The sequence below is a fragment of the Muntiacus reevesi genome, chromosome 6 (genome assembly GCF_963930625.1).
Source record: "Muntiacus reevesi chromosome 6, mMunRee1.1, whole genome shotgun sequence".
NCBI classification, from domain to species: Eukaryota; Metazoa; Chordata; class Mammalia; order Artiodactyla; family Cervidae; genus Muntiacus; species Muntiacus reevesi.
In genome coordinates, this window is record NC_089254.1 from 96,045,834 (window position 1) to 96,072,827 (window position 26,994).

Below are 26,994 nucleotides of genomic sequence, written 5' to 3' on the forward strand. Positions count from 1 at the left end.
CCCAATGTAGGGATCAAACTCTCATCTCCTGCATTGGCAGGTGGATTTTTATCACTGAGCCATCTGGGAAACCCATACACACACACACACACACACACACACACATCGTCACTCCCTCTTGACGCTCTCTCCCACCTACTCCCCATCTTGCCCCTCTAGGTCAGCACAGAGCACCAAGCTGAGCCTCCTGTGTTATTCAACAGGTTCCCACTAGCTATCTGCTTTACCAATGTTAGTGTATCTATGTCAGCCCCAATCTCCCAATTCATTTCCCTCCTTCCACCTGCCATGTCCATATGTCCATTCTCAGCATCTGCATCTCTATTCCTGCCCTGCAAATAGATTCATTCATACCATTTTTCTAGATTTTACATATATGCATTAATACACAATCTTTATTTTTCTCCTTCTGACTTACTTTACTCTGTATGACATATTCTAGTTTAAACAAGTTCTATTACTGACCAATTCCTTTTCCTCTCCCTCTGGAAAAACTCTTGGCCTAAGCAAATTTTCCCCCCAATGTTGATTTTATTCTGCCTGTTTCTTGCACAATGGTATGTCAACAGTCTTTTGTTCACTGATAACTGCATACTCTCCTTCCAGGCCAGCTCTTATCTTATGAAACTTGTCCTATTCCACTTGTCCCATAAGGTCAGTTCATCTTGCTAACCGTTATTAAATTCTAGAACACTAGGGGACAGGGACTGTGTTTTATTTGGGACCATAACATACCAGCAAATAGTAGGTAGCCAGTATTCTTTAAAGTGATTGGAACTGAAGGAAGAAATTTCGCCCCATACACAGAAAAACTCCAAAAAGATTGCTTTCTTCAATCTGTTGGTTTAGAACCTGTGGGATATGAAAGATCCTATTATTTAATCCTGGTCAGAAATGGCTTTGACATGCTTTTCTTGGCTTTCCAGAAGGAAACAAATGAAAGACTGTGGTGTTTTTTTTTTTTTCCTCTTTCTGTAACTTAGAAGAAACCAACATTCTATTTAAAATAAGGAGTTGGCATTTTGGCTGTAGGGAGCATGTCTCAGGAAGATGGTAAACAAAATAAAATCTAAGAGTAGACAGCACATTTTAAGTGACATCAGCATTTTCTAAGATGCAGGGGAACCTCTCTAAGGCTTAATGGTGGGTCTTGTTTGCTCATTTTCAGGAAATGCAGGCATAGCTCAGTAACACTCTATATGAGTGTGTCTGTGTGTGGACACACACTTGCACAGAATTTTTTTTTTTTACTTTGATTTTACTTTGAACATTTTATATGGATATTTGGAAGTGTTCAGACAAATTTCCATAAGAATTAATGAAAAGTGGGATATCACGTGGGTGGAAAGCAGGCATGAAAAAGGAAAACAAGAAATTCTAACACAGGAACAAGGGGGTTCACACCTCATCTTCTCCTGAAGACTTATATAAAACCTGGTGCCCAGAATGGCCACTCTGGGCTGGAAAACATCTCAGCATGTACTTATCAAACCACTTCCACATACACTACCCCTGACGGTATTAAACTCCCCCTTAGCATCCTTGGGGCAGACTACCACTCCATCTTACGGCTGTTGCAATCCACTAGGGAAGGAGAAATCGTGAGACCCGTTCTCTTCCACCAGAAAAGCAGTGCTTCTCAAGGACAGCCTTCTCAGAAGTGCTCAGAGTGCAGGCCCACCCGGAATGGGAAGTGATAACTCACCAAGGGGTCCTGCCCGCTCACAGCATCTCAAGTGAATGAAACGAGAAGCAATAGGACTGGACAATGGCTCCCAGCCTTGGGAGGAGAACAGTGACAAGCAAGAGTTTTTTCTTGTTTTTTTACAAAAGGCAAACATTAGGCTGTATGGTTAGTATTGTGAGAGCAGTTCTGTGGATGACGATGATGAGGTTGTATCACTTGCCTGGCTCAGGTGACAGATAATCTGCCTGCCATTCCAAGAGACCCAGGTTTGATCCCTCGGTCAGGAAGGTCCCCTGGGGAAGGGAGTGGCTACCCATTCCAGTATATTTGCCTGGAGAATCCCATGGACAGAGGAATCCAGCGAGCTACAACCTGTGGGTTCACAGAGAGTCGGACACAACTGAGCGGCTAACCCTGAAATCACAAGTAAATCAAGGTTAAACTTGGGATTCAAATCCAAAGGGCAGCCCCTTGGGGAAGAGATGCCCACCCTGCCAGGAGATGTGATGTGAGTGTTGACAGGAGAGGCTGGAGAAGGAACCAAAGCCAGCGAGGAAGAGGCTCTGTGACTAAAAGTGTAGGCCAAAGACTTCTTTCTGACGCAGGCCCTGTCTGGGGGACCCGAGAGCTTTCTCTGCGGGACACACAAGGTTCCAGCCGACACAAGCCAGTCACAGTGTCACCGCCTCAAAGACCGTGAGGCTTGCTCAGAGTGGCAATACCCTCACGGACATGGAGGGGACGCCCTCTGAAAACCCTGGGAGTCCACGGAGGACTGCAGAAAACATGGGAACATCACAGTCACAGGCAGCTGGTAATTCCTACAAGTGAGTACAGTGATCTCTGGGACTCTGCCAGGGGCTCTCCCAGCCTTGAGCAGTGACGGGGACAAGAAGCTCCTTTTGGGAGCATAAGTGACTCAGAGAGCTGGGAAGTACTCTGCCATGGAAGGTGACAGCGGTCTGACATGAACAAAAACTGTCCATCTGGGGGACTTTCCTGGCGGTTCAGTGGTTGAAACTTTACCTTCCAGGGCAGGGGGTGCAGGTTCAATCCCTGCTTGGGGAACTAAGATCCCACAGCCAAAAAAAGAAAAACCAGAAGCAATATTGTAACAAATTCTTATTCAAATAAAGATTTTTAAAATGGTCTGCACAGAAAAAAAAAAAGGAAAAAAGCTGTCCACATCCATTTGGAGAGACTTGGAAATGTGATGACAATGAAAGCAGTCCCAAATTTTCAGTGGAATGGATTCTGTTAAAAATACACAAGGGACACTGTGTCCTTCACTTTGTTGATACATTGGTCAGCAGAAAGTCCTTGGCCTTGGTGCACAGTATTTTAGCTTCTTGGACAGTTAGATTTTCTGCATCCATTTGCTATTCTGTATCTACCTTCAAAAGATGCTGCTGAAACTTAAACAGCATAAAACCTGAGTCCACTTGAAATGTGCCCTAAAATCACCTAAGTACTGTCTGCAGCCCAACTAGGATTCTGGGCTCAAATACCATGTTGAAAGGTATGTGCTCTCGGAGCCCTTGATGGACTCAGAGCCGCACGGGGCGAAGTGGGGGCGCCAGGGTCTCTCAGCTGTCTCCTCGGCCAAGAATTAGTTACAACTCCCTCAGGTATTTTAGGAACATCTCTTAAAGCCAGGCGATTTTCTGGGTAAGCCCTGCTGCATTTGATCCATAAATCACATAGTTTAAGAGCTATATGCCTCCGTTTTCCCCTTGAACATGAGTCTATCATTTTCTAAGGTACATTCATCAGGAATTCCCATGGAGCCACGCTCCTCCACAGGCCCCCACGCTGAATGGTACTGGAGGAAGAGGGGGCAAACGAGGCACTTACGGGTTCATTGGAGGCTGGCTGGGGTGGCATGACCCCTCAGCACCAAGGTTCCCAAACCACTTCAATCAGAATCACCTGGGAAGTTTCTTTATCAAAAATTCCCAGCTCCTGGTGGGATTCCTGGTCCAGTGGTTTTGAGGAGGGGGGGGGGGGCATAAATGTATATTTCCAATAAACTCCCCAGAAAGTTCTGAAGCTAGACATCTACAAACCGCACTGAGCAGCATTCTATTTGGATTCATTGTCAAGATAAGAGGAAAGACCCTACACTCTACTCCTGCATTACTCTGCAGTTACAATGGTGTCAATCAACATCCTCTTCAGAGACAAGCAAGCTGGGCTTTCCAACAAGGGCATCACAAAGCTAGGACTCTTGTCTCTGAGAGGATTATTAGAGAGGAATGATAATCAGACAATACAATAATTTTCACTTTATACATATATGTAAAGCTGAGCACTGAAAAATTGATGCTTTTGAACTGTGGTGTTGGAGAAGACTCTTGAGAGTCCCTTGGACTGCAAGGAGATCAAACTAGACAATCCTAAAGGAAATCAGTCCTGAATATCCACTGGAAGGACTGATGCTGAAGCTGAAGCTCTGGCAACCTGATGCGAAAAACTGACTCACTGGAAAAGACCCTGATGCTGGGAATCATTGAAGGCAGGAGGAGAAGGGGACTACAGATGGTTGGATGGCATCACTGACTCAATGGACATGAGTGTGAGCAAACTCCAGGAGTTGGTGACGGACAGGGAGGCCTGGCATGCTTCAGTGCATGGGGTCACAAAGAATTGGATACTATTGAACTGAACTGAAATATACTCTCAATTGTTTGAGTTACTGGTTTCCTACAGATAGAAAATATCTATCTTCTGGCTTGCCTGGTAGCTCAGTTGGTAATAAATCTGCCTGTAATGCAGGAGACCCCAGTTCTATCCCTGGGTTAGGAAGATTCAATGGAGAAGGGATATGTTACCCACTCCAGCATTCCTGGGCTCCCCTGGTAAATCAGCTGGTAAAGAATCCACCTGCCATGCAGGAGACCCCAGTTCAATTCCTGGGTTGGGAAGATCCGCTGGAGAAGGGATAGGTTACCCACTCCAGTATTCTTGGGCTTTCCTTGTGGCTCAGCTAGGAAAGAATCCGCCTGCAATGCGGGAGACCTGGGTTCGACCCCTGGGATTGATCCCTGGGTTGGCAAGATCCCCTGGAGAAGGGAAAGGCTACCCACTCCAGTATTCTGGCCTCAACAAATCCATGGACTGTATAGTCCACAGAGTCGCAGAGTCAGACATGACTGAATGACTTTCACTATCACAGATAGAAAAGGAATGAGGAATAAAAGCATGCTCCACCTGGAATTTGCCTTTCATGTGTCATTCCTTTCCCTCAAGACTTATTTTTAAGGTTTTCTGACATCCAAATAATGTCAATAGTGAATTTGGTAACTGCAACTAGAAAATGTTCCAATCCCAAGCTCACCTAAAGCCCTGGCACATTCTAAGAAAAGTCACCATCTGGCCCTGAAGCATTTTAGTGAGATGCACAGGCAAGTGAGGGCTGGTGAAGTCTGCCCCATCTCAAATGACCTGGGTGACTTACAGAATTAGAGTGGAGAGAAATTCAGAAGGACAAACTCCATCTAATGTTCTGGTCCTGCCCGTGAATCTTCTCAATCACACCGCGTGTTCTTTATGCAGAGTGTTCACGTGCCCTGGTGGACGGAGAAAATCCTCAGAGCTGCCCCAGTGTTTCCGCACCTGCTATAGGACACGGAGCTCCTCATGTGTTTTAAGGAACTAATATTATCTGAGAACTGGAAGTGTAACCTAAAACTCATCAGTCTTACAAATTTTAACATTTACCGTCAAGTCCTTAGAGTAATTTGCAAAGTACAATTTTTGGTAAAATTATTAGATATTTAAAGTTTCTATGATGATATTCCTAAATCCAGATCTCTACTTTCAAACCTTAATCCTACATGTGTGCATTAATTTCTAAGGTCAATTAACTACATTCATACACTGTCCCTCCCCCCACATACTATTTCAAATTCCACATTTATTATATTCATATTTAATTTTGCCTTGGAATTTATACTTATGGTCTAAATCTTTATTGTTTCAGAGGTTTCTAAATACATATAAACCAGTATCATGCTTGCTTTATTCCCATTTGCTAATGAATTTAACTGTCTGCATTATCAAGTCTCCATGAATTATTTTTTAATTTTATTATCATAACAGGTAATACATAAAGATTTTAAAAATTAGCTTTAAAAAGATGTTTCCTTACTACTTTTAGCCTTCAAGTCTTTTTCTAATTTTCTGTAAAATATCAATACTTACATTAAAAGATTTTACATATCTTTCCAGAACTGTGTTATGCCTTTCCAAGTGTATATATGTGTGTACAAATAGATTTTTATAACACAAACCACAGCAGACCATTCACTGTTGTGAACCTTTTCCTTTTCACTTTGTAATATATCTTGGTAGTCATTACATCTTTATCAGTACTTAAAGGCTTGCATCCTGCCTTTTCACTGCTGCATCACAGTTCATTGTGATTCAGTCATTATTTTACCAGCTGCACAAATTCAAGGCACTCCTTACATTGTCTTCTCCATGAGCAGCAGCTCCTGGGCTTGTGCAAGGCCCTGCACTATACTGTTTCTAACCTCACTATATACAGCCCTACAATGAAGATCTTCGGAAACAAGGCCTGTGTATATGCCCCAGTAACTAGTCGATCTGTAGAATGAATTCTTAGAAGTGAAGTGACTGATTAACTGACCCCTCTAAATGAAGCTGTCTATACCTCCCACTTCCTCGCCCACATCACTGAGTCCTTTGCACCTCAAATCTATACTACCTTCCCATCACCTCTGCCCTGGACCAGGTCACCATCACCTCTTTGTTGGGCTATTGCAAGACCTTCTGAATTGGTCTCCCTGCCATCTGCTTGCCTGCCTTCCAGCCCATTCTCTACAGGGTCACCACTGTGATTGTTTAAAAGTATAAATCTATGCACTTCAAGTTCCTGCTTCAAGCTGTTTCATGTTTCCCTTTGCCTGAGGAAAGTCCAAATTCCTTTCACGGCCTCTCTGGCCCTTGCTTAATAACCAGGCTCATCTCTTACCTAAAGGAATTCAACCCTGAATATTCGTTAGAAGGACCGATGCTGAAGTCGAAGCTCCAATACTTTGGCCACCTGATGCAAAGAGCTGACTCACTGGAAAAGACCCTGATGCTGGGGAAGACTGAAGGCAGGAGGAGAAGGGGATGACAGAGGATGAGACGGTTGGATGGCATCACCAACTTGATGGACATGGGTTTGAGCAAATTCCAGGAGATGGTGAGGGACAGGGAAGCCTGGTGTGCTTCAGCCCATGGAGTTGCAAGGAGTCAGACACGACTGAGTGACTGAACAATAAAAGTGTGATGGCAGAGATGGGGAGCAAGCATGAGAGAGTAAAGGATGCTGTTCTAGATAAGGTGTTATAAAGCCGTCTTGGAGGAGACGACACTTGGGCAGATGAAGTGAGAGAGCACCACTTTGGTGTTATTTGGTCTATTTGGTGAAAGAATTCCAGACAGCAGTAACTCCAAGTGAAGAGTCCCTCAGAATTCTGTCTTGTTCAGGGACAAGCAAGAATGTCAGTGAGGCTAGACCTCAATAAAGCAAGGGCAAGAGTGACAGGAGAAGAGATCGGAGAGGCCTCTGAGGTCAGAACACGCAATGCTTTCTAGGTCAAGATGAGCCATTAGAGTTTTTTGAGCCAAGAAGTGGTCAGAACAAAATTACATCGCAAAAGGTTGCATTAGCTGGTGTGTGGAGAACAGATCTGAATGTATGTGGAAAGGGACAGGTATAATCAGAAAAACTATTTAGGAGGCTACTGAAGTAGTCCAGAAAATAGTGACTTGGGTGAGAACAGGAACAGGGCTGGTGGTCAGAAATGGAAAGGTTGGGACTTCCCTGGTGGTCCAATAGTAAAGAATCTGCTTTCCAATGCAGGCAATGCAGGTTTGAACCCTGGTCAGGTAACTAAGATCTTGCATGCTGTAGGGCATGGCCAGAAACAACAACAAAGGAGAAGAACAAGAAGTGGTAAGATTCGAGACACATCTTGAAAGCAGAGCCATCTGCTAATGGACTGAAGGAGGATTGTGAGTTAAAAAGAGAAGCTAAGGATGACTCAATGTTTTAGAACGAAACGGTGAGATGGGCACCCTGAGGGAGGGCCAAGTGTTGGGGATGTGGAATCAAGCATCTAAACCAACATGTCAAGCAGGGAGTCTGGAGTTCAGGACAGACAGCAGGACCCAGACGATACTTGCGAGTCCTTAGCATACAAATGGTATTTAAAGTCATTCGGCCAGATGAGGTCCCAGTGGGGAGCAGCTGGGAAGAGAGAAGAAAAGAAGAGCTAGTTCTGCACCCTGGGGCTTTCCAACAATGGTAAGTAGCAAAGGCAATACTATTCTAGAAAGGAGGCTAAAAAGCAGCAGCTAGTGATGAAGAGGGGGCGGGGAATCAGGTTAGAAAAGAGAATAACTATTACAGTTACTAAGTCATAGAGGGAAAAAGGGATGGAAGGGGAAAAGGTACACAAAGGATTCCTGATTAACTCATCAGAAGTATTCTGCTGGCATCTCCCCCTTTTATTCTTAATACCACACCCTCCCAGAGCCAGTGCTTTCTCTTCCATGCCTACTCCCTAGGCTTCCTTCCTGCCTGCATTTCTGCTGAATCAAATGTGTGTGCATGTGTGTGTTCATATGTGCAACACTTGCATTAGGCAGCCAAGAAAAGAATTGGCTAAAAGATATTCAACCAAGAGGAGAAATACATCAGTGGAATTGTTGGTCTTCTTGGTTTTGCTGCTTAAGAAGACTTGGGACTGACATATACATACTACCATATAAAACAGATAATGAATAAGAACCTATGGCATAGCACAGGGAACTGTACTTAATATTCTGTAATAAACTATATGGGAACAGAATCTAAAAAAGAGTGATATATGCATATGCATAACTGATTCAGGCTTCCCAGGTGGGGCTAGTGGTAAAGAACCCAACTGTTAATGCAGGAGACATAAGAGATGTGGGTTCAATCCCTGAGTTGGGAAGATCCCATGAAAGAGGGCATAGCAACCCACTCCAGTATTCTTGCCTGGAGAATCCCATGGACAGAGTAGCCTGTTGGGCTACAGTCCATAGGGTCGCCAAGAGGGGGACACGACTGTGATTTAGCATGCATGTACATAACTGACTCACTTTGCTACACAGCAGAAACTAACATTGTAAATCAACTACACTGCAATAAAATTTAATTAAAAAAAAAAAAAAGTCTACAGTTCAAGATCCTGGAAATATATTCTTCTGGGCAAAGATACAAGTCAAACCATTTTGATAAATGGTCAAAATAGCCAAATTTCCCCTAGTCGAATCAAGCTTCCTTCAATTATTTAAAATTTCAGGCCTATAACATCCTCCTTTTCATTTTCTTTATTATGTCACTATGTCCCTGAGGTGACCTGGAGACATCAAAGCCACATTAAATCCTTGGACCTTGCTGGAAAGCTTCCCTTCAGCTTGAAAAAAATAGACTCTAACCAGAGGGATTTCTATTTAAAATAACTTTTTAAATGTGTAATTTTTGTGAAATGACTTTTGTGATATTTTTCTCATTTTAAAACATAAATAGACTTAATTAGCCCTAGAAAATTAAAATTGGTGGTAAACTAATCTGTTTACTTTCTTCCCATACTTTTATATCCTGACTTCCGGTAACAGCCTCTATTTCCCTTTCAAGGATACATTTCCATGTAAATTAAACAACAAGAGGAAAAAAAGGGGAAAGTTTTAAATTTCTCTCTGAGCCTCTCTTACACTCTTTAAGTTTATTGACAGATTTTTATTGGCCCCAATCTAATATCTTTCCTTTGTTCAGGGGGTATTTTCAAGTACATCACCTCTTTTTGCATAACTGTAATACAGTACCTAAAATGAGTTATTAAAATGCCCAAATCCTCATCAAATGTTAACTGTTGTAGCGTGCCTTGTCTGTAGCCCAACAGACTCTTTTAAGCCTCATGTTTCCCTGTTGTTCAGTCACTCAGTCATGTCCGACTTTTTGTGACCCCATGGATATAGCAGCATGCCAGGCTTCCCTTTTCTTCACCATTCCCCATCTCCCAGAGTTTGCTCAGACTCACGTCCATTGAGTTGGTGATGCCATCCAGCCATCTCATCCTCTGCCGCCTCCTTCTCCTCCCACCTTGAATCTTTTCCAGCATTGGGGTCTCTTCCAGTGAGTTGACTCTCTGCATCAGGTGGCCAAAGTACTGGAGCTTCAGCTTCAGCATCAGTCCTCCCAATGAATATTCAGGGTTGATTTCCTTTAGGATTGACTGGCTTGATCCCCTTGCGGTTCAAGGGGCTCTCAAGAGTCTTCTCCAGCACGACAGTTCAAAGGCATCAATTCTTTGGCACACAGCCTTTTTTACTGTCCAGCTCTCACATCTGTACATGACTACTGGAAAAGTCACAGCTTTAACTATATGGATCTTTGTAGATAAAGTAATATCTCTGATTTTTAATATGCTGTGTAAGTTTGTCATAGCTTTTCTTCCAAGGAGCAAGTGTCTTTCAATTTCATGGCTGCAGTCACCATCTGCAGTGATTTTGGAGCCCAAGAATATAACTCTGTCACTGTTTCCATTGTTTTCCCGTCTATTTGCCATGAAGCAATGGGATGGGATGCTATGATCTTCATTTTTTGAATGTTGAGTTTTAAGACATGTTTCTTACTGCTTGCTTTATATCTCACCTAGAAGATTCCTCATACCTACCATGCTTTAAATGGAAGGTTTGGTTCTTTCTTCATCCCAATAGTTCTTATTGCTGTGTGCTCAGTCGCTCAGTTGTGTCTGACTCTTTGAGACTCCAAGGACTGTAGCCTTCCAGACTCTGCTGTCCATGGAATTTTCCAGGCTAGAATGGTAGAGTGGGTTGCCATTTCCTACTCCAGGGGATCTTCCTAACCCAGGGATCAAACCCTGATCTTTTGAGTCTCCTGTATTGGCAGGCAGTGCTTTACCACTCACGTCACCTGGGAAGAACTCAAAGGTTGTTCTATCCCCTCAGCTGCTGAGTCTTCCCCATGGACTCCATCACCCTCAACCTCCACAACCAATTATCGCTAGATTCAGTCAAATCCACTTCTACAATATGTTTGTTTTTTTTTTTTTAATTTACTGTTGACAAAGAGCGAGAGCCCGGGACGGCGCCTGCGCGGTGGGCGTGATCCGGGCACTTAGGGCAGGATGAACGCTGCTTTCCAAGATGGCGACGGAGGGAGGAGGGAAGGAGATGAACGAGATTAAGACCCAATTCACCACCCGGGAAGGTCTGTACAAGCTGCTGCCGCACTCGGAGTACAGCCGGCCCAACCGGGTGCCCTTCACCTCGCAGGGCTCTAACCCTGTCCGCGTCTCCTTCGTAAACCTCAAGGACCAGTCTGGTAACGGCGACCGCCTCTGCTTCAATGTGGGCCGGGAGCTGTACTTCTATATCTACAAGGGGGTCCGCAAGTTGGAACGGAATGAGGACCACACTTGGGAGTGGAGGAGATGTTTTCCGTGAACTGAGCTGCTTCCTAGGGATGCTGTAGGAGCGTGCCCAGATCCATCCTCGTCCAACAAGTCAGACTGTATGTGCCCAGCAAGGGAGGGATATGCCTTAAAAGCTGCTTCACAAGAACCATTATTCTGGGCGGGCGATTTTAACAGTAATTCTGGCAAGCATGTAATCACCCTCTTGAAGTATCTCTTTGAAAGAAGGAACTTATTAGAACTTTTCTTTCATTGACTACGTAACTGTGTTCTCATTGAGAACTGCTTACTTTTGAGATACGCCGTCTGGGAGTTGACTCTTGGAAAAATGAGGAAATGAATGCCCTCACCAGCCTCCCCCCCGCCCCCGCCAGCACCTGGGCGTGGGAAAAGGTGTTAACAGATTAATTTATAAATGGTCAGTTAGTGTGAAAATAGATTGTATGTATTGAAGGGTGAACGTTTCCCAGGATATACTGTATCCAGAAGCAGTGGGTTTTTGCTTGGTTACAAGATCTAGGAATGTGGCAGTGGTATCTAGATAGAGCAAGTTGTCTCATTTGTTCTAGGTGAGCCTTTCTGTTAGTGTCTGTGCTAAGTATATTACTGTGTTTGAGGTATCCTGTTATAAATTACTGCAGGTAAATCGCTTGACTATGTTCTCTTACAGAATTGGAAGTCTGAAGTAGTTAGTAGTTTAGGAGTTGAAGTTTTTAGTCATACCCTCAACTTTGTCACTGACTTGTTGGGTGACCTTTGACGAGTTACTTAACTTTTATCTACAGCTCTTTAAAAGAGAGTATTGCAGTACAGCTGTTGTGATTTTTAGCATTATGACTATAATGAACTTTAAAGGCCCAAAACATTCAGTAGGTGTGAAATACAGTTCAAATAAGCGTTAAGAGCATCTGTCAAACAGGAGCGTTTATCTTGACATTGATGCAGTGACTGAAAGGATCAGCTTTTTCTCTGAAAATAAGTTTAGAATTTTAAGTTATTAAATTGATTTACAAAATAATTTAAAAGTGTCTAAAAGCTAAATATATTGTTACTAGTGTAGACATTACGTTAAAAAATTTTTTTTCCTTCTAAAATATGCTGTTTCTGAAGCATTTTAGTGGGAAACTGTATCTGTACCTGGTATCTCTGGTTTGCATCATAAAAATAGGTCTCTTGCCTGGAAGTATCATAATGGTGCCCACTTTTAGTCCTACTCAATGAAGGATAAACTACAAGATCTTTTCAAAACTACACCAAAAAATGATTTTAAACAAGACAAATCTTAAACATGTAAATGAGCCTTCAGCTGTGTAATTTACTTGAGCACATTAACTTTTCTATAAAATTTCATTTTCATGTGGTAATATCTTGTGGATACATTTGCATTATATGTTGGACATTTAAGCTCTTTTCTAGCCACTGTAATTTTTAAAAAAAATCATGTCCATGAATGAGTTTGCATTTATTTTCTGTTATTTCTGAGTATAACTGATTGTTTTTATGACTCCGTTTTCTGATTTTAAAACATAGCAGATACTTTTCCTTAATTAAAAAACCTTAATTAAAGGTGAATTAAACCTTAAAACAAAAAATAAAATAAAATAAAATTTACTGTTGAAATAAAGTTTAACTTTTTTTTTTAAAGCCTTTAATGAATTTGTTACAATATACATTTTTTAATATTTTGGTTTTTGGCCACAAGGCATGTGTTATCCTAGCTCCCAGATGAGGCATCGAATCTGTACCCCCTGCATTGGAAGGTGAGGTCTTAACCACTGGACCACCAAAGAAGTCCCTACAATATGTCATAAAGCTGTCCATTCACTGCCTCTCCTCTGCTCCCAAACCAACCCAAGGCATCCTCGCCTACAATTACAGACTGTAAAAGCCTCCTATTTGGTCTCTCCTCTTCTATAATTTCCCCTTCCAATCCAAGCCAAATCTCAAAATATTTTTCACATAGACATCATTCTGAAAAATAGAATCAGGTAAAATAATTCCCTGGTTATCAAAACAACCCTGTTAGACCAAAATTATTCATCAAAACATAATGACACTGAATTATGATGCCAGTTGCAAAAATATCTGAGAGTTCAAAAATCTAAGAAAAATGCAGCTCTTAATTTAATAATCCACACATGATATGGTCATGAACTTTCTTCTTCTAATTCTGTATTCTTCCATGGAGGGATCAAGGATTCACATGTGAGGCAAAATCATCAACAACCTATTTTTCCTGAAGAAGTCAGCTAAGAATGAGGAAAGAGTTTCTGAAGCTCTGTCCTTTTAAAAACTAGCTTTTGGGGTTCAAGAATTCTTGGTATATCACCACTGACCTCTTCTACAAACCATAGAGTTCTATGAAAGATGTTGACGGCATCACTTCCTCTATTTTAATTTCCTCAAAAAAAATTCCTATTTTGTGCAAAGCAGTAAAGCTTTTATGACTTCTCCTGGGAGTCTATTCCCCACTTCTAAATGATCTCACTCTTGTTATTACAGCTCTGATAAAGACTCTGATGAAACAGTTCTTATATATTTCTATTTTACTTATCAAAGCATCTACTTATGCACATTGTTAGTTAAGGGTGCTGTTGTTTTCAAGATGTGCAAGAGAAAACAAAATGCTATCTCGTGAAGAGGAGATGTTTAGCTCCCAAAGCTACTTCCTAATGCCATTTCCATGGAAACAGGACATTTTCACTTAACTGCAATGACATTAATAATCAGGTGTCCAAAGTCAAACAAAAGGGAGAAAAGAGGACAGAAATTACCAGCCAATCTTTCCTATGTCAATGGGAAACACGACGATCATGACCCTCATCTAAGACAAGAACAGATGTTCAACAAGTTAATCTTTCATCTTATTTCTGTTTCTAAATACATCGTATGACAACAACAACAACAAAAGTTGCCATCCAACGAAAAGATTCTGAGGAAAACCACTCAAGCAACAATCGAAGAGCAGCTTAATCCCACCATTCCTCTATGAAGCCTCTCCACACCCATCATGTGCCACCCAGAGCCAAACACAGAGGGCTTCTGATCAAATGCAGAAGAGGATTTGGGCAAAGATGTAGTTCTTGTAATTTCTTTGTACAGACCTCTGTAGAGCTCTATTTACATAGTGACAAAGGAGCAGATGAAAGAAATAAAGGAAAAGCTCAAATAACTCAAATCAGAATGTTTATAAATTTATTAACGTCTCCAACAACCTACTTTTTTTCTTTTAATTTTCCCCTAGGTGCTCACTGTCATATCAATAGCCTTGAGTCTCAAGAGTTAAATAATTTGCAAACCCCATGAGAAGAACTACATATAATTTTTCAAAGCAAAAGATTAAAACAGAACATATTGTTTGTAGTCAGAATTGGGAAGCTATGAAACTATCCTGCTATGATTAAACCTTTTTGTATCCACTTCTTTCAAGATATGCAAAACAAATAATCCATCAGACCAGAATTAAGGACAAAGAACTGGCTTGGAGTTTATCTATCATCACAGGATGATCCAAAATCACGTGAAAACAATTTTGTGAACTAAAAGTTTACAAAAGTTTGGAACTACTTCTTGTAAGACACTCACAAAAAATGTTGAACTGATTAAAAATTGCATGGTAAAAACAGTAAATGTTACTCTTCAACACAGTTTTCTGGACTATCCAGTCAATAAACATGCTATTAATTTGGCATTCTCTTCAGAATGATAATTTGAGGAAATCTTTAAAGGAAAAATTATGGCATGTCACAACATGGTCCAGAATAGTAGCAAAACAACCTTCAGATATATACCCAGGAATAAGACTGTTGGATCATATGGTAGTCCTATTTTTTTTTTTAAGAAACGCCATATTGTTTTCCATTAGTCGTTGCACCAACTTATATTCACACCAACAGTTTTGTGTGTTTGTCTAATCAGCATCTTAAAGAGCTGTCTGCATTCCTGTGTTCACTGAAGCATTATATACAACTGCCAAGATATGGAAACAACCTGTGTCCTTTGATGGACGAATCAAAAAAATAAAATGTGGTATATATGCACAGTGCAATATTATTCAGTCATGTAAAGAAGAAATGTGCCATTTTCAGCAACACGAATGAACCTGGAGGGCATTTTGCAAGTAAATAAGACGGGAAGAGAAAGACAATTACTGTATGGCATCAAGTACATGTGGAATCTTTTTTTTAAAAAATCAATTTCATAGAAACTGAGACTAGAATGGTGGTTGGTTGCCAGGGCCTAAAGGAGGAGAAAACAGTAATGTGGAGGAGTATAGATCAAAGGGTACAAATTTCACTTATAAGAAGAATAAATTTTGAGGATCTAATATACAGCATGGTCACTCTAGCTAATTACACAGCACTGTGCACTTTAATGCTATGGAGAATAGATTTTGAGCAAATAGATATTTTAAAAAGAGTTAATTATGTGAGATGATGAATGTGTTAATTATCTTGATCTTGGTAATCATTCCACAGTGTGTATCAAATCATCCCATTGGACACTTTGCTGCTGCTGCTGCGAAGTCGCTTCAGTCGTGTCCGACTCTGGACTACCCCATGGACTGCAGCCTACCAGGCTCCTCCGTCCATGGGATTTTCCAGGCAAGAGTACTGGAGTGGGGTACCATTGCCTTCTCCGTTGTACACTTTAAATATACATAATTATATTTGTCAATTTTTCCTCAATAAAGCTGGAGGGGGAAAAAAGAAAAACCAACGGCAACATCAAAGTCTGTTCCCACCTGGGGAAAGTCACAGATCAGTCTTGCTAGCTAATATCACAGGGGTGCGATCAACCCTCAACCCTGCAGGCTCAGAAGTCAGACTTGGTCAGCACAGGTAGTGCTAGTGGTAAAGAACCCACCTGCCAACACAAGAGACATAAGAGACACGAGTTCGATCCCTGGGTTGGGACAATGCCCTGGAGGAGGGCACAGCAACCCAGTCCAGTATTCTTGCCTGGAGAATCCCATGGACAGAGGAGTCTGGTGGGCTACAGTCCGTGGGATTGCAAAGAGTCAGACACGACTGAAGTGACTTAGTGCATACCCAGCACATCAAAGAATCCTTCTCCCACAGCTGAGACCGAAGATGACTCCAGAATGCTAGTTTAGGGATTTCTACTGAGAAAAGATCCAAATAATGACTTCAATTTTTGACTTCAATTTTCAGTCTGTGTGAAAAACAGCATTTTACCCCCAATACGATGTTGATTTTTTCTTCCTTGGGAAGGAAAGAAAAAGAAAGAAGGAAGGAACAAAGGAAGAAAGAAAGAAAGTAGGGCGGATAGAGATGAAGGAGAGTGTGACGCAGTAAATGTTGAGGGCTGGCATTCAGCTCACAGAGCCCGGCCTCCCTGATCCAATGTACCCATCTGTGCTGGGCTTAGTCACTCGGTCGTGTCTGACTTTTTGTGACCCCATGGACTATAGTGCAGCAGGCTCCTCTGTCCATGGGGATTCTCCAGGCAAGAATACTAGAGTGGGTTGCTGTGCCCTCATCCAGGGGATCTTCCCAACCCAGGGATTGAACCCAGGTCTCCCACATTGAAAGCAGATTCTTTACCATCTGAGCCACCAAGGAAAGTCAAGAATACTGGAGTGGATAGTCTACCCCTTCTCCAGGGGATCTTCCCAAGTCAGGAACTGAACTAGGAGTCTCCTGCATTGCAGGCGGATCCTTTACCAGCTGAGCTACCAGGGAAGCCCAATGTACCCATTTGGTCTCTGCCAATGCAACCCAAGTGCCCAAAGGCATCCATGTATCAACGTTCCCTCTCAGCAAATCAGGATTCAGAAAGGCACTTCTAGCTTTGCCCCAGTGTCTTCTCTTTTTCCCATGGCTAATCAACCTCAGTGCTTAGCAACACATTTTTCCATTAGATATATTAATACTTTTAATCACATTCAAATTAAGTTTTGCAGGGAGGGGAGCCATTCTGTACCTTTCAGGTGACTTTGTACATTTCTCTACTATGACTGATTTTTAAGTTTAATTTCAGCAGATCATCTCATGCCTTCGATTTTGAAGTGCTCAGGGATTATACCAATAGGTCTGTAACTACCAAGGACTAAGTAATCTCATGATTCCAGCTAGTTCACATTGTCCAAATTGAGTCTGATCCAGAAAATATAAAGCTTTTTTTTTTAAAACATGGCTGTTAATTAGAAATTAAAATCATTGAGGAAAAATGAAATAACTGATAAGAGAGTTGTCAACTTATTTTGCTAAGAGCATTTAAAAGAAAAATATACCATCTACTAAGTAAAGATCTGTTGTTATTATTCAGTCACTAATTCATGTCCAACTCTTTGTAACCGCATGGACTGCAGCACACCAGGCTCCTCTGTCCTTCACTATCTCCAGGAGTTTGCTCAAATTCTTGTCCATTTAGTCAGTGATGCTATCTAACCATTTCATTCTCTGTCTCCCCCTTCTCCTTTTGCCTCCAATTTTTCCCAGCATCAGGATCTTTCCCAATGAGTCGGACTGTCTTCGTGTCAGATGGTCAAAGTAGTGGAGCTTCAGCATCAGTCCTTCCAATGAATATTCAGGTTTAATTTCCTTGAGGATTGACTGGTTTGGTCTCCTTGAAGTCCAAGGGATTCTCAAGAGTCTTCTCCAGCACCACAATTTGAAAGTAAAGATGTTTCAACCCAAATATAGGGGAAAAGACATTCTCAGGATAAAACAGTGCCTTTAGGATGGCTCCCTTAGTTTCCTCACTTTTCTTCCCACCATGAGCGCCTTATTTTATTCCAGCGTTGTCAGGTGGGCATGGGCTGGCAGAATAGCATTTGGGAAACCATCCTCCATAGCTCCAACACTCAGAGAGTCTCCTCCTAGAGCTCAGGCAGGATGTGACCCAGAAATAAGGGGACCTGCCTTGTGCTCCAAAGTCTCCTAACAAAGAGACTCCAAAGCTCTTTCTATATTTAAGAAACAAAAGTGAAAACCTACAAAAACAAATACAATTCCTCGATTCTAGAAGAAATTTACAAAAATATAATAACATAGACTATTTCAATAAAATGCCTACTTCCTTCCTTCAGAGTTGAGCTCTGGGAAGAACAGTCCTTGCGTGCATGCCTGGATCCACTCTCGTCTGGCCTCTGCTCTCTCGTGCTACCGAAATAGCCCTCAATGGATCATTATTAACCTTCTAATGGCAAAATCCAATGGAAGTGTTTCAGTCCTTATAAGATTAAGATCTATGCTGATTACTTCCTTTATCTTAAAATTTTCTTGGCTTCCAAGAGACACTCCTTCATCTCCTTAATGGTTTCAGATTCCCTGCCTTAAATCAGAGATGTCCACATGCCACAGAGCAACTAAGCCCACATGCTGCAATTACTGAGCCCACGTGCTCTAGAGCCCATGATCTGCAACTAGAGAAAGCCCTCACACTGGAATGAAGAGCCCCCATAACCAAAAAAATATTTTAAATAAAAATAAGTAAGGGATGGAAAGGAGAATGCATCTTCCTTGTTGACACTGATCTATGGCAGTGTGTTCTGAGACCACTAGCAGAAATCAACCTTGAATATTTATTGCAAGGACTGATGTTGAAGCTCCAATACTTTGGTCACCTGAAGCGAAGAGCCGACTCATTGGAAAAGACCCTGATGCTGGGAAAGATTGAAGGCAAAAGCAGAAGAGGGTGGCAGAGGATGAGATGGTGGGATGGCATCACTGACTCGATGGACATGAGCTTGAGCAAACTCTGGGAGATGGTGAAGGACAGGGAAGCCTGGCGTGCTGCAGGCCACGGGATCGTAAAGAGGCAGACACTACTTAGGGACCAACAGACGACAATGGCTGAGAACATTGTGCTGGGAGATTCCTGAGTGCTGGGCTTGAAGAGCAGTGTTTCCTACGAGGCCGAAAGGAGGCACAGAACAAAACGTGTTAAGTACTGGTATCGCCCTAAGCTTTATCTTTCCCTCTCTTCTCATCCCTGTAACATGTCAGCTATGCCCACGGCTTCAATAGCCTCTCACACACTGTCTCCCACATCCCTATTTCTACACTGGACATCTCCCTGTATTAAACTATCTATTAACCTGAATATCCCACAGGCCCTCAATCTCAGCACGTCTGTAACTACATCATCTTTCCCCAGAACATCCTGCTCCTCCAGAATTTTACACTTTGGTTAATGGCACTTCTCACCAAGCCCTCAAACTGGCAGCCGTCCTAGGCTTCTTCTCTCTCTTAATCCTTATTCTATATGGTTCCCAGGTCTTGTCACCTTTACAGTCACGTTCCTCTCCTCCTTCCTCTCTACATCACCTTAGCTCAGTTCTTTATCAGCTTTCTCCTGCAGTTTCGTGATGGTTCTCTAACTGATCTTCAGTCCATCCTTCACAAAATGTGAACATCATTTCTTCACTTTAAAATTCTTTAAGCCCTTTCCTGATATTTTAAAAATATTTTTTCTTCATAACTTTACTGAGGTATGACTGATACACAATAAAATGGCACATGTAGAAGGCACACTATTTGATGAGTTCTAAAATACATATGTAGGGCTCTCCTGGTGGCTCGGGGTAAAGAATACACTTGACAATGCAGGAGACATGGTTTTGATCCCTGGGTCACAAAGGTCCCTTGGAGAAAAAAATGGCAACCCACTCCAATACTCTTCCCTGGGAAATCCCATGGGCAGAGGAACTTGGGGGGCTGCAGTCCATGGGGTTGCAACAAAGAGTTGGACATAGCTTATCTCAGTTGGTAAAGAATCCACCTGCTTCTATTCCTGGGTTGCAAAGATCCCCTGGAGAAGGGAAAGGCTACCCGCTCCAGTATTCTCGGGCTTCCCTCTGGCCAGCTGGTAAAGAATTCACCTGCAATGCAGGAGGCCTGGGTTAGATCCCTGGGTTGGGAAGATCCCCTGGAGAAGGGAAAGGCTTCCCACTCCAGTATGCTGACCCTGAGAATTTCAAGGACTGTATAGTCCATGGGGTCGCAAAGAGTCGGACACGACTGAACAACTTTCACTTTCTTTCTTTTCTTTTACAACTAAACAGCAGCAACAAGACAAAGTATGAATACATACGCACACAGGAAACCATCACCACAATCAAGATAATGAATACATCCACTGCCCTCCAAATTTTCTTGCATCTCATTGTATTCCCTCCTATGCAGCCTGTATGTGAGCTAAAATCAGGTCACCTGGGTAAAATCCTCATTTCAGAACTTCAAGACTGAGTTTGGGCAAGTCACTTAAGCGCTCTCTGTCTCAACTTCCCAATTAAAGTAAAAAGGGAATCATAATACTACCAATTTCATATATGTATGGTGAGGAAAATACAGCTAAAATTTCAGAATGCTAAGAGAAACGTCCAGTGGCTCCCATTTCACTAGACTAAGAGTCAGATCCTTTAAAATGACCATAAGAGAGACGGCATGATCTAGCTCTCAACTCCTATCACTCTGCTCTGCCACATCACCATTCCTTGTATTAATAATACTTGCTGAGCAATTGCTGACCATAGAGACTTTATGCTCACTTTTCCCTCTGTCCAAAATATTCTTCCCCAAACTTGCCCATTTCAGTAGTTATATATGGATGAGACAGTTGGACCATAAAGAAGGCTGAGAGCCAAAGAATTGATGCTGTCGAATTATAGTGTTGGAGGAGACTCTTGAGAGTCCCTTGGACAGCAAGGAGAGCAAACCAGTCCATCCTAAATGAAATCAACCCTGAATATTCATGGGAAGGACTGATGCTGAAGCTGACACTCCAATCCTTTGTCCATCTGACATGAAGAGCTGACTCACTGGAAAAGACTCTGATGCTGGGAAAGATTGAGGGCTGGAGGAGAAGGGGGTGACAGATGACGAGATGATTGAATGGTATCATTGACTCAGTGGACATGAGTTTGAGCAAACTCCAGGAGACAGTGAAGGACAGGGAAGCCTGGCACGCTGCAATTCATGGGATGGCAAAGAGTCAGACACGACTGAGCAACTGAACATAAATTTGCCCAGTTTTTTTCCCATACGAATATTATATCTCTCTACAAAGTGCCAAGCCTTTCCTGTGCAAATTTTTACCCATCCCTTTTCTGTTTACTCCATTTCTTCCACTTTCCAAAGTTCTTTTCACCCTCAAACTTTCTATATATTTGCTCATATATGTACTGTCTCCCTTCACTCTCTCCCTCCAGCTAATGAAAACATTAGCTCCATGAGAACAAAGACTTTGCCTATTTTGTTCATTGTTTCTCTAGCACTAGGTTCATACTAGATACTAAAAACATTTATTGAATTAACAGGGCCTCTGGCACATAGTGCAGACTCAACACATGGCAGCTATTATCAGCAATGTGATTGTCCTCACCCTCATCATCACACGTGCCCTAGCACCACCATACCTAGCGAACAACCTCCGCCTCTAAATGAAACTGTAGGCCAAACCCTTTCCTCCCCAAATCAGGCCCACATCTGCATTCTGAGGGCAATGCCACTGTGTCAACTCACATTTCTCCAAAGTCCTCGACTTTGCCTAACCTTGATTTCTGGAACTAGCTGCTTCCCGTAATGCTTTCTTTCTCAGCTTCCTAAATCTGGCCTCACACGAAATAAACCACAGACTTTCTGATCAGAGCATGGCCCATTTGACCCTTAAGAATCTGCTGAAATTAACCCCGTACTTTCTGATTCCCAAAATATGTACACCATGTGTCACCCTAAGCTCTGCGTGATCAGGGCTTCTCTACAACTAACTGTTCATGCTCTAGGTGGACCAACAACTTTAAATGAATTATATATTTTTATGAAACAATCTTTAATTCATATAAGTACTTCTCTGTCTCAGTAAAAGCTTCCATCTTCCCACAATACTTTCACAGTTCTTGAGAAAAACCTGCAATTCTGTCATGTGTAATATCGATCTATTTGCCTAGATGACAAATGCCAAGATGATATGAGTACACCAATACTAACTAGCAAACGAAATAGTGATCTATCTCACAATACTATGTATAATCACTTTCCAATAGATATTTGTAAATATACATTTGTGGGCCTTTCATACCAGGGGGCTGTATAGGTATTCAATGAAGATATATTAAATTGAGTTTGCAGGTGTTGTAGAATCTGTGTGATAGAGCTCTGATACATAATCCTGGGTCATTTGACACCTTGCCTGATTTGCATTGCTTGAGTACTTTGCATACAACATATTTGTTATAGTCAAATATTCTGATTCAGAGGCTCTCACAAAAATAATACACTGAAAGACTGTTCATCAGCTTATTTCCTTCCATCAGTGCCTTTCTCTGTGATAACCTCCCTAGAGTCTGCAACCCTAACTGCCCTAAATCATCGACCCCTCTCCATAGTTCAGCAGAGCTTACTCTTAAAAGAAGTTTCTGGGGTCGGACAGACACCAGACTAAATGATGCCAAATGGGTGTCATCCAAAGCCACTACAATGTCTGTTCCAAACCTGCCCACGTACCACATTTTTATCTATCTGGAAAGTTTCAGACATTGTTCTTAACTATGGATGGACTTGCTTCAGTACCCTTTCTCACTTCTCCCAACCCACCATTTGTATCATTATTTATTATTTAATAGCTGTATCTCCAGATGACTCCCCACTGCACTGATTCTCTCCATAACACACACAAGCATACACAGATTCACACTCACACAATGAACACTACTCCTCCCAGCCTGAAGACATTCGCAAATCTCACTCATCTTTTATGAAGAAGGCTCCTGTAGTTTCATCTCTACAAACGCTGGAAATGTTTTGTGCATGTGGTTAAATATACATAACATAAAAATGTACCATCTAAGCCATTTTTTAGTGTATCATTCCGTGGCATTAAGTAAACTCACACTGTGAACAACCCTCACCACCATCCACCTCCTTCCTCTTAGCCCCAGGCAAACACCATTTATTCCACTTTCTGTCTCTGTGAATTTGATTACTCTAGGACCCTCATATAAAATCATACAATATCTATCCTTTTGTGAGTAGCTTATTTTCACTTAGCATTATGTCTTCAAGGGTCATCCACAGTACAGTATGTGTCAGAATTTCCTTGCTATTTAATACTGAATAACATTCCACTGGATGTATGTACCACATCTTACTGATCCATCTGTGGACACTTGGGATGCTCCAACCTTTTGGTCTGAGTATACTATCTTGAGCACTTTTATCCTTGTCTCCATAACTATTGAGAGACAAATAAACAACAGGTATTCCAACTAAGCACTGAGGATAAATCAGGTACAAAATCAAGAATTCTGCTTTTATGAAGTTTACATTTTGATAGGAAGAGACAAAAAATAAATAATAATTAGGTAGAGCATTAAAGAATGTGCTAACCATTGGACAATTGCGCTCATCTCCCATGCTAGTAAGGTCATGCTTAAAATTTTGCATGCTAGGCTTCAGCATTATGTGAACCAAGAACTTCCAAATGTCCAAGTTGGGTTTAGAAAAGGAAGAGGAAGCAAAGATCAAATTGCCAACATACACTGGATCATAGAGAAAGCTAGGGAATTCCAGAAAAACATCTACCTCTGTTTCATCGACTATGCTAAAGCCTTTGACTGTATGGATCATAATAAACTGTGGAAAGCTTTTAAAGAGATGGGGCTACAGACCATCTTACCTATCTCCTGAGAAGCCTGTATGTGGGTCAAGAAGCAAAAGTGAGAACCCTGTAGGGTTTACCTGGTGGCTCAGATGGTAAAGAATTTGCCTGCAATGTGAGGGACCTGGGTTGAATCCCTGGCTTGGGAAGATCCCCTGGAGAAGGGAACAGCAACCCACTCCAGTATTCTTGCCTGGAGAATTCTATGGAAAGAGGAGCCTGGCAGACTACAGTCCATTGGGTCACAAAGAATCAGACATGACTGAGCGACTTTCATTTTCCACTTTCATGGACCAACTGATTGATTCAAGATTGAAAAAGGAGTACAACAGGGCTGTCTGCTGTCACCCTGTTTGTTTAATACGCTGAGAACATCATAAGAAATGCCAGGGTGAATGAGTTATATTACAAGCTGGATTATCAAGATAGGCAGGAAAAACATCAACAACCTCAGATATGCAGATGATACCACTCAAATGGCAGAAAGAAAAGAGGAACTAAAGAGCCTCTTGATGAGGGTGAAGGAGAAAAGTGAAAGAGCCAGCTCAAAACTAATATTAAAAAGCTAAGATCATGGCATCTGGGCCCATTACTTCATGGCAAACAGACAGGGGAAAAGTTAGAAGTAGTGACAGATTTCCTCTTCTTGGGTTCTAAAATCACTGCGGATGGTGACTGCAGCCATGAAATCAGAAGACGTTTACTTTTGGCAGGAAACCTATGACAAACCTAGACAGTGTGTTGAAAAGCAGAGATATTACTTTGCCAACAAATGTTCATATATTCAAGGCTATGGTCTTCCCAGTGGTCATGTATAGTTGTGAGAGCTGAACCAGAAAGAAGGCAGAGTGACAAAGAATTGATGCCTTTGAACTGTGGTGCTGAAGAAGACTCTTGAGAGTCCCTTGGACAGCAAGGAGACAAAACCAGTCAATCTTAAGGGAAATCAACCTTGAATAATTGTTCAGAGGACTGATGCTGGAGCTGAAACTCCAGTATTTTGGCCATCTGATGCGACCAGCTGGGAAAAATTGAGGGCATAAGGAGAAGAGGGCATCAGAGGATGAGATGGCTGGATGGCATCACTGATGCAATGGACATGAACTTGGGCAAACTTTGGGAGATGGTGAGGGACAGAGAGGCCTGGCATTGTGCAGTCCATGGAGTTGCAAAGGGTTGGATATGACTGGGTGAGTGAATAACAACAAAGCATTGACATGAAGGCTGCAATTTTAAATAGACTGGTCAAGACAGACCTCACTGAAAGGGTGGCCTCTCAGCAATTGATTTAAAGGTGGTCATTATTTTGATGGTTCTACACAGCATTTGTGAAATGAGTATTACCACCCATCTACATCTCCAGTACCAATGCTGGAGATGTATTTGCTTGAATAGATAAGCTTCTGTCTTCACTAACCCCCTAAAATCTATTCTTTCAACGTATTAATGATCTTCATTAATATATTGCCACTACTAAGTCATGCAGTATGTGGTAGGCAGCCTCTCAGATGGTCTCCAAGGATTCCTGTCTTCTGGAATTCTTGCCTTCGTATAATAGCCTTCCCCTAAGTGTAAGCTGGACTCAGGGACCTCCTTCTAACAAGCAGAATATAGCAGAAGTGATGTAAGGTCATTTCCAAGGCTGAGTTTTTTTTTAAAGATTGTAGTTTCTGACCTGGGCAGCCTTTCTCACATCTCTCAGATTGCTTTCAATGTGGGAAACCAGATGACATGTTATGAAGAAGCCCTATGGAAAGGCCCCTGTGACAAGGGACCATGACCAGTCATTAGCCATGTAAGCACTCTTAGAATCAGATTCCCCAGATAGGGCTAACTTCTGAGATGGCTGTAGCCTCAGCCAACAGAATGATTACAACCTCACGAGGGACCTTGAAACAAAGACCTCCAGCTAAGTCACTCCGAGCTTCCTGACCCACTAACATGTGAGATAATAAACATTGATCCCAGTTTTAGTATAATCTCTTAAGCAGCAGTAGACAGCTAATTTGTAAGAAGAGACCTTGCAACCATTCTCTAGACTTTTTATTTAATTCCAGACTTCCATATCCCAAGATCTTGAAAGCACCTGGCACAAAGTAGGCGATCAATAAATATCAGTTAATTACTCTCTTTTACACATCACTATCAATCATCAAGGCCTGTCAATTTACCCTTCTACAAAAGTTGAGAAATTGTCTGTACTCCTATTACCATTATCCTAGGGGGATCCCTTCTCATCTCACACTTAAACCATGTCAGTATCTCTTAACTAAGTCTCCCTTCCTTCATCCGGGCTGCATCTATGCACGTTCTCTTCAGGGGTGTCCGACTCTTTGAGACCCCTAGGACTGTACCCCACCAGGATCCTCTGTACATGGGATTTCCCAGGCAAGAATACTGGAGTGGGTTGCCATCCCCCACTCCAGGGGATCTTCCTGATCCAGGGATTGAACTCATACATCTCCTGCATCTCCTGCATTGCAGGCTGATTCTTTACCCACTGAGCTACTTGGGAAGCCCTCACTCTAGCTACTGCCCCTAAAATTGATCTTTTATGCTGCAATTAGAGTTGTCTGTGTGAAAATCATCTGTCCCATTTACAACATTTTAAGGGTGCCCTGTTGCCTAAAATAAAATTCAATCTCATTGGCACTACATTTTAGGGCTCCATATCAGGGCTTCAGACTATGTGTTCAAAGCTACCTTCTGACATTTCTTTTGATTCTTTTCATATTTTGATTTTTCTTTACAAACCATCAGGTTTTTCTCTCCTTTCCTTGGTTCATATTGTGCTTTTACCTAAAAACCCTTTCCACCTCTCTCTATTTGGTTAGATTTTACCCATTCTTTAAGACTTCACATCAGAAATCATCCTTCCAGAAAACATTCTCTGAATGCTCCACATTGGACCAACTAGCTCTTTCTTGTGCTTCCTGGGGTTCCTATAATATACCTGTGTTTCAGGGTTTACTGCTGTATTGTTATAGCATCTCTGAGGCAAATGGTAACAGAGAAAGATTTTCCTTTCAATTTTTTACCTAAAATAAACCAATTTTCCTTGATGATGTAAAGGCATCACTTAGGCATTCAAATGTCTACCAAGTGGCAACTCATTTTCTTAAGATTAAGAAGTACCAGAATGTAAAGTTAGTCGCTATGAAGAAAGTGAGCCCAAGGGGATTTGAGGAAGGAAGGAAGTAAAAC

The 26,994-nt window shown here is 41.9% G+C and overlaps 1 protein-coding gene and 1 pseudogene across 2 annotated transcripts in view; one reads left to right on the plus strand and one right to left on the minus strand.

The window, feature by feature from the left end:
• Positions 1-26,994, minus strand: part of DGKI (diacylglycerol kinase iota) — a 491,181-nt gene that overhangs the window by 342,392 nt on the left and 121,795 nt on the right. The window lies entirely within an intron of this gene.
• Positions 10,898-11,197, plus strand: LOC136171053 (WD repeat-containing protein 20 pseudogene; annotated as a pseudogene).